Genomic DNA, 9,164 nt, shown 5'->3' with positions numbered 1-9,164 from the left:
TGCTTCCAAGCTTCAAGGTCTTTGCACAAACTTATTTTTCTTCAAGAACACCACCAAAGCACACAAATGAGTTCAAGGTGCACTCTTCTCACTTAGGGTTTGCTAAAGGGTCGTTTTCTCAAGTGGAGGCTGATTAGGATGAAGGTGTTGGGGCCATAAAGTTGTTTAAATAGGGTTCAAACCCTAAAATTTAGGGTTTTGAACCCTTGCATGTACGCCCAGCGTACTAAGTCCCTCGCATGTACTTCATGTGTACAAAGAGTTCGCCCAGCGTACTAAGTTCTGGCCAAAATTACCAAAATGCCACTATGGGCCATTTTGCACTTTTTCTTATGCACAAGGACTAAAATGCAATATTTATTCATGCTTAGGGTTAAAATTGAAAATATCTCATCATCGAGATGTTACCCTATAATCCGTGTAATACATTGTTGATAAATTAAAATAATATAGATAGTAATTGTAAAAATTAAATGGAATATGAGATTATTTATAATTGATTATTTCACGTAATTGATTATCAAACATTTTGAATTTTAAAATCTCTATTAATGTTAATTTTAAGAGACATAAAAAAATATTTAAATTCATATATAACATCATAGGAAAATACATATGTCATTTTTAAAGAATAAAAGCAAGAAATTATAAATTATAAAACAAATGACAAACCATAAGTTTATGATTTTTTTATTAGAAGAAAAATAAAATAAATACTTTTAATAACTCGTTGAAATCTCAGTTTCCATTTATAGTATTTTGGTTCGTGTTTATTGATAAATAATTTTAAGATTTAATATTATTTAATCATATATTTAAAATAATGGGATTACTATTTTGCATGTCTATTGTTGCTACTTTTATTTGAAAAAAAAAAAATCTAGTTTATTGAAGATAAACTTATTATTGATGTCTACTTTGCAACTTTTCAACACATTTCAAATATAGAATTTAATATTTGAATGTTTTTCTTACATTACGTAAAAAAAGTATAAAATAAAATAAATAACTAAAAAAAAGTGCTTTACTAGTAGTTATATCCACATTCATAACATAAAAACTATGTGTGTCTATAGAGTTATCATAACAAAAACTAAAATACTAAACCAAAATCGTAAAAGATAAAGTAACCAAAACCGTAACAAAAACTAAAATACTAAACCAAAACCGTAAAAAAGCAAAATATAATAATGTTTTCATTTTGATTTCCCTTCGATTTGTGGAGTTAGGTGTTGCTTGTTTTTTCGAAGAGAAAATTAATGAAGTCTGCGGACCACCTCTGCAATCCTTTGTAGACTGATGCAATCCTCTGTAGCAGAAGAGGTGGAACAAACAGTTGCGGCCTATAATAAGAAACATGTTTGTTTTGTAACATTTGCAGACTGATGCAGTAAGCTGGAATTTAAATAAACTAATTTTATAAACTGAAAATAGTTCTCAACACCGAAATTTTAATAATTTTAGTCTTAAAACAATAAAAAAAAATACTAAAAAGAACATGTAAAAAACAAAAACATAAAACTTTTTAAAAAAACTTAAAAAGATATAAAAGAAGTAGGGGTGAAAACGAACCGAGTCGAGCCCGAGCCTGGTTAGACTCGGCTTGGGTTCATTTAAGTTATACGAGGCTCGAGCTCGAGCTCGGCTCGATTCGAGCTTTCTTTTACTGAGCTCGGATCGAGCTCGTAAAGAATTATACAAGCTCGGCTCGGGCTCGGGCTCGACTCGTTTTTCGTTTGATGTGCCTAAATAAGCTTAAGCTCGTTTACTAATACCAGAAATCCATAATTTTCCAAATATGTTTTTATTTTAATATATGAAAATAATAATAAATTATATTTTATAACGGCTCGTTTAGGCTCGCGAGCCTAATCAAGCTTAGTTACATAGGCTCGAGCTCGAGCTCGGCTCGGGCTCGTTTAAAATCGGTTTCGAGTCGAGCTTTTAACGAGCCGATCTCGAGTAGCTTGACTCGTTTGCACCCCTGAAAAGAAGTAACAGTTTTATTCTAGAAAAATCTAGTTGTAAAAAACATAAAAATTAAGAAAGTATTGCGAACGATGTTTACAAAATTTATAAAAAATTACACACGTTAAAAAAGATACAATTGAAACTGAAAATATTATTAACAGAAACGGTAAAAAAATTAAAAAAAAAAATCAATTTTTTTTTTAAATCAAGTTAAAATATTTTATGGAAACTATAAAAAGAAATTGTATCAAACCCGTAAATAAAAATTTAAAAAATCAAAGCTTTGTTTTAAAAAAAAAGTTATACCAAAATTCTAAAAAAACACTTGGAAAAAATAAAGTTGAAGAGGTTTGAAGAGGTAGTAAGTGTTGCGCCACACAGCACACGCACAGAGATTTTGTAGTCTGAAACATTCCAAAAAACAAACTACTGCGAAAGGGAAAGTGATGCGCGTATGCTGCGCCGCGCAGCACAAAGTGGTTTGAAGAGATTTTAAAAAAAAAAACAAAAAACAAATAGCACCTTAATCATTGTATGTAGCGTTTGTTTTATGTTGAATGAGAAGAAAAAATTTTAAAGTTAGGTTGTACGGTACAGAAAGTGGGATGGAAGAGGTAGTCGGTGGTACTGTGAGTCATGGCAGAGCACGAGCACTTGTATAAGGGGGATGGAACCAAAATTTAAAACAATTTTTATAAAAACATTTTTTTCGGATGACAATTATAACGTATAAAAATGTTTATACCTTTTGTTTATGAGTTAGTTTTCTAACAATTGCCAACTATTTTGTGAAGTCTAATTAATCAACAATGAAGAAGGTTTAAATGAACAACTAAAGTTTGATCTAAATTATTTTTTCCCTAGTCAATTTTCAATAACAAAAAATTAGCTATAATCTTAATTAGAAAAAAAAAAACAATAAATAAAGTATAAAAATAAAAATAAAAATAAAAGATGTTGAATATCTCAAATTCATGCATAAAAATAAAAGATAAAAGATATCCTGTACCTAGGAAAAAATAAATCAAAAGTTATTTTCTAAAGAAGTTACTCCATAGACATGCATAAGAAATATTAAAAAAATTAACAATTAAATCAACAATAAAATAGATAAAATATTGTTATAGTCTTTTATTACTTCCTTTGTCCCATATTAGAGGGTGTTTAATAAATCTTTTAAAATGATTTTTAGAACTTTTAGCTTTTTCAAAAAGCTAAAACTTAAAAAAGATGTTTGGGCATTTCAAAAAGTTTCTTAAAACAACTTTTTGGCAAGAACAAAAATAAGCTTTTGAAAAGTCATGAATTTGTGACTTTTTACAACTTTTAGGTTTTTAGCTTTTGAAAAGTCAAAAGATGAACCAAATTCATTTTAAAACTGTAACACCCGAAATCAGAAAGGTTAAGAAAGGAAAGGAAAAACCCTAAGTTAAAGAGGGTTGACTCGTCGAGTCCAGGGAGGAACTCGGCGAGTCGGCAAGTGGACTCGACGAGTCTGGTCTGGGTTGGGAAACCTTAATTCCGGCACTTGGTACCCTATTTAAGCATCTTATTCTCTTCCCTAGGGCTCATTTGCGGCCCCTATAGTCCAGAACCCGAAACCCTAAGCCTCCATTGTTGCTCATTCAAGCTTTCTTGCCATTTTTGGTGATTTGAAGGAAGAAGGAAGAAGGCAACCATTGGGGATTCAAGGATTGGCAGTAGATCCATAGTTTGTGGGATTTTCCAGAGCATTTGAAGGTAATGAGTCGCTACCTTCACTCTTTTGCATATAGATCAACCTTTATCATGGGATTTGGGGCTTTTAGGGCAAGTTTAAGAACCATTTCGAGTTAGAAGCCCATATCTGAAGTTGCTACTTCAGATCTAAGTGTATCTTGGCCTAGAGAATCATAAAGCATCAGTCTTTGGGTTGATTGTTAAGCCCCTTTGTCTTAAACCCTAGTTTATAGTGTTTTGAGCCTAGATCTCCTTAGCTACACATAAAGTTTGCTACTTTATGTAAGGAATAGGCTTTAGAAGAGTGGATCTACAGTTTGGAGTCCATGCATGACTTAAAAGCCTCTGAATATATGAAGGACTGAATAGACTTGGCGAGTCCTTCGAGTGGACTCGACGAGTAGTATGAAGATGGAGATGAACTCGACGAGTTGGATGAACAACTCGGCGAGTCTGTTGAAGATTGCCTTGGACTCGGCGAGTCAAGTCGCGAAACCCCAAACCCTTCGAGTTAAGACTCGGATCAGTGAGTTGAATGGGGACTCAGTGAGTTGGTCAGGACAGGACTCGGAAATCGATAGACTCAGCGAGTCAGGGGCTGACTCGGCGAGTCAAGTCGCGAATGAAAGGATTCTGAGCGTTTGAACTCGACGAGTCATTAGGCAGACTCGACGAGTAGGGTTGACCTGGAAGGTTGACTTTGACCAGGACTTTGAATTTGACCAGAGTGGACTTAGTTGACTTTCGGAAGACAGTTAGACTGAGTGTTATATTTGGTATTAGTAGACCGGGGAGTTTTTGGAGCTGCAGTTCGAGAGTGTTTGATAGCAGTCAAAAGGGTATCAACAAAAACTCCAGCAGTGCAGGTGAGTTTCCTTCCAGTAGGAACGGGTCTAAGGCCACAATGCCGACCCATTTAGCTAGCAGTAGTTTCCGGACTTCGGTCCGATGCAGTAGTTAGTATGTTTGATGCCTTCGTGGCTCAGACAAGATTTGTGTTTTATGTGTTTCGGGTCACGGCCCGATGCAGTATGTAGTATATGTGTGTTCCTGTTAGTTGATATGTTTATGTTATGCTTTGTTCAGTTAGTTCCGGACTTCGGTCCGATGCAGTTAGTCCGGACTTCGGTCCGATGCAGGGGACAAGGTCCCAGTCAGTTTCCGGATTTCGGGTCGATGCAGGGGGCAAGGCCCCAGTTAGTCCGGGCTTCGGCCCGATGCAGTTTCCGGACTTCGGTCCAATGCAGGGGACATGGTCCCAGTTAGTCCGGGCTTCGGCCTGATGCAGTTTTCGGACTTGGGTCCAATACAGTGGGCAAGGCCCAGTATGTGCTTTATATGTTGTTTGGTATCTGGTAGTTTGGGGGAGCTCACTAAGCTTCGTGCTTACGGTTTCTAGTTTTGGTTTCAGGTACTCAGTTTTCAAAAGAGGAGCTCGGAGAGGTTGCAGTGCACACACCATAGTCAGTTAGACTGGGGAATGTTTTACTCTGATAATGAGATTATGTTTTGAATTTAATACTCGAAAATTATGTTATGACTTATGATACGTTTTTATAAACATGGTTTAGTAATGTTTTAAAATAAATTTTAGTCGTGATTTTTGGGTCGTTACAGAAACAATCTTTTGTAAAAAGCCAAAAAATCAAAAAGAACTTTTTAGCATGAAAAACAATCCCAAACACCCCCTTAATAATACATGTTTTTTTTTTGGTTTATTACAAGATAATAGTTTACTTTCAAAAATAAATATTTTTTTTTACCAAAATACCCCTCATTATTAGTTAAACTACCATGAAATTAAATGCAATTACATTGGAATTAAATGAAACAAAAGGGTAAAACTATCATTTCATTTAATAAAGTTAGTGATAATTAATATTTTCTTAATCTATGTGTTTTTTGTCTATGGACAATAATTTTGGGGCAAATAGAGTATTTGAACAATACTTTAGTATCAAGTTTCAATAATATCACATTCTACTAGATAGAGAGAAAGATAAAGATGTTAGAGATGGAAAGAGAGAAAGACTTACACTATAAGTATGGTGATGAGAATATGTTGGAGAATACAGACAGTTAGCAAACAAAGGTTAGACTTGTCTGTTGGAGAGGAAACACCGATTGATGTGGTCGTTCGTCAAAGTAGCAGTCGACAAATGACAGGGTAGAGAGAGGCTGCACAGAGGTGATGAATGTAGAGAGGAGAAAAGGGAGGGTTTAACACTCTGGCGATGGTGGTGGTGATATGATCTAGCAAGCAACTTTTTTTTCTGGATACATAAATCTTTAGTTTAGGGTTTATAGTTTCCCAAATATTAAGTTGATAAATTGTAGATTAAAAACCTCATGTGGTTTTCTATAGAGTATTATTTTTCAAATTTTGTTGCATTTTGTTTAGATCTTTTTCAGTAATTATCTTGATTTTTGTTAATTATAGAGTGATCATTATAATAATTATCTTGAATTATATATATATATATATATATATATATATATATATATATATATATATATATATATATATATATATATATATATATATATATATATATATATATATGGGGGGGGGACTTTACTGGAAAAAAATGGTATATATAATCTAGCTATTAGTAAGTAAAAATCATGGGGATGATACTGCTAAAAGAAACACTTGCAGGCTCTCTCTCTCTCTCTCTCTCTCTATATATATATATATATATATATATATATATATATATATATATATATATATCCCTATTTTAATAAAAAAATAGGTTTAATCTCATATTGACAAGTGTCATGCAATTAGAACCCCTCATTAATGTTATATATCATTTATCATGCCACTTGTCAACCTATTAATTATTCATTTCAAATTTCAAATTTTAAATTTTCCACTCTAATTTTATTAAATTAATAATTGATTCTTCATTTTAAATTTCAAAATTTAAAATTTATCCCTTTAATTATATTAAATTAATAACATTAGATTAAAAAATAAAATAAAATTAATATAAATTATAAAATGATATAACTCCACGTATTTATTTAAATCAACGATTATAATTTTATATAACTAAAAAAATATTTCTTAAGTAATACTTTATTTAAAATAATTCATTAGTAATTTTGATTTTTTAATACGAAATCTTAATTAATTTTATAACCGTGGTGATCACGGGTTATAAACTAGTATATATATATATATATATATATATATATATATATATATATATATATATATATATATATATAGAGAGAGAGAGAGAGAGAGAGAGAGATGATCAAATGAGAACACCTTAAAGGTTGAGAATGCGAGAACAATTCTGGACCAATCAATATATAAGAGCATACTAGTAATTGTATATTTTAATTAAATTAAAATAAAATAAAATTCAATTAGATTCCCTTAATAGGATCAGTTAACAAAAAGAAATCAATATTCAATTTTTTATTTTTCTTATTAATGGAATATAAAAAACATTTTTACCAAAATTTATTTTGAAACTGAAAAAAAATTCTTAAAAAAATCAATTTTTTTCTCCTATTTCACGTTATTTTTTTTTGTGTTAAAAAAAATGAATAGAAATCGAACACCAAATTAGTATATTTGTATTCATAAATGATTTTTTTTTTCAAAAAACCTGATACTACTCCAATCACAAATAAATACACATCAATTTACAAGTAATCTAATTCCTTTTTTTAATCAATTGAAAATAAAAAAGTGTAAAAATTATCATTTCTTCATAAAAAGAATACCTCTAATCATAAATAAATATATTCATTAACACATGCTTACACTGTTATTCACAAATGAATAACTGCTATTCATAGATAAATACAATTTTTCATTCTTCCATTTCCTCTCACCCTCCCTTCTTTTTCTCATGTCTTCAAGGTGCAACAAAACACCCCCACTAGAGGTGTTTGCTGGTGGTTTCCGCCGAGCCAAGGGCAGCAACCCCCTCCGTTTTCTCCCACTGTTTTACGACACACCAAGCAACCCAAACATCCCCTGTCGTCGTTTTCTTTCTGCCTTCCTCCCCTCTCATCGACAGTAACTGGAACAAGAAAATGAAGTGGTGAAGAGGTTGCCAGAATAGCCCCAGTCACTCCATTACTACAATGAACCACCAAATCGGTGGAGGTGCTCCCTATTCTTCTTTCTTCGCTCCTGAAACAATTTCACACTCCATCATTTCATGTTCTTGATAGAAAAACCCCAAAATCGGAAAAACACAAAATTGAAAGTGAAAGAGATGGATTTAAAGTGAAAGAGATGGATTTGTAACTCAAAACATCGAATAAAGGTGATATATCAATGAATCAATTATGAATAAATGAAAGATGAAGGAAACCCTAATCATACCCTTTACCCTTCGTAACCAGGAAACCACTATCGACATAGCCTCCATCATCAACCTTTATCTTCACAACAACATTCAAGCAAAATCGAGACCATACCTTCCAACTTGAAATCGATTGCTGGTTTAGAATCTCCAATGAAAACTGATAAACTAACATCGACTTGTAGGAGTGCTCTATCGCTGATTCTATGGCCTCCTCCTGCTCTATGGTCTGGGTCGGCTTCTAATATGTTGTATGAGATGAGGCGGTGAGATGATGCAGATGCCGATTGTATGGTCAACAAAATAGAGTGAAATAGAGTAATTATAAGAGTTTACAAAATTAGGGTAATGCTTATTTACCTTAATAGACTTGATAATTTTTTTTTAATTTAAAATTTAAAATTTAAATGTATTAATAATAAGAAAACTAACAATTAATTATAGCCACACATCTTAAGAATTAGATGGCTAAGATCTGTTATCGCATTATCAATCTTTTAGGTGTTCTCATTTGATCATATATATATATATATATATATATATATATATATATATATATATATATATATATATATATATATATATATATATATATATAAGGGGCTAGGACTCCTTATATTTAACAAACAGTGTTACTATATAATTAAATTCTAACCATTAGATAAAAAGAAATATTGATTATGATCTTAAGGTATATGATACTAGAATACATTAGCATAATAACACTAAAACCATTATAAAGGGTATTAAGGACATTTTATGTTTATTTATTTATAGAATGTAATTTTTGACGATTTTTTAAATCAAATTCAGTTATAGAATGATATTCATAATTAATCTTAATTAATTTAAAAATTACAAAAAAAAAAAGGAATCAATTTATTAAATTCTAAAACGATTCTTAACAAAATAGGTTTTTATTCCTAAAAGAATGCAATCTTTTTAACAGTATACATTTTCAAAAATCAATATTTTTGTTATAATTCTTTTAGAATCATTCCGGTATGAATCAAAAAGTTAATCATGAAAAGGGAAGAATTCTAACAAAAAAAAAAAGAATACATTCTTATGCGAATTGAAAAAAAAAAAAGCAAAGAAGAATCTACAAAACAAAATCATTCATGATATACATTCATTCTT

The sequence above is a fragment of the Lactuca serriola genome, chromosome 1 (genome assembly GCF_051521515.1).
Source record: "Lactuca serriola cultivar US96UC23 chromosome 1, Lser_US96UC23_V15, whole genome shotgun sequence".
NCBI lineage: Eukaryota > Viridiplantae > Streptophyta > Magnoliopsida > Asterales > Asteraceae > Lactuca > Lactuca serriola.
The sequence above is the reverse complement of the archived record's forward strand: the minus strand, read 5'-3'. Positions refer to the sequence as shown.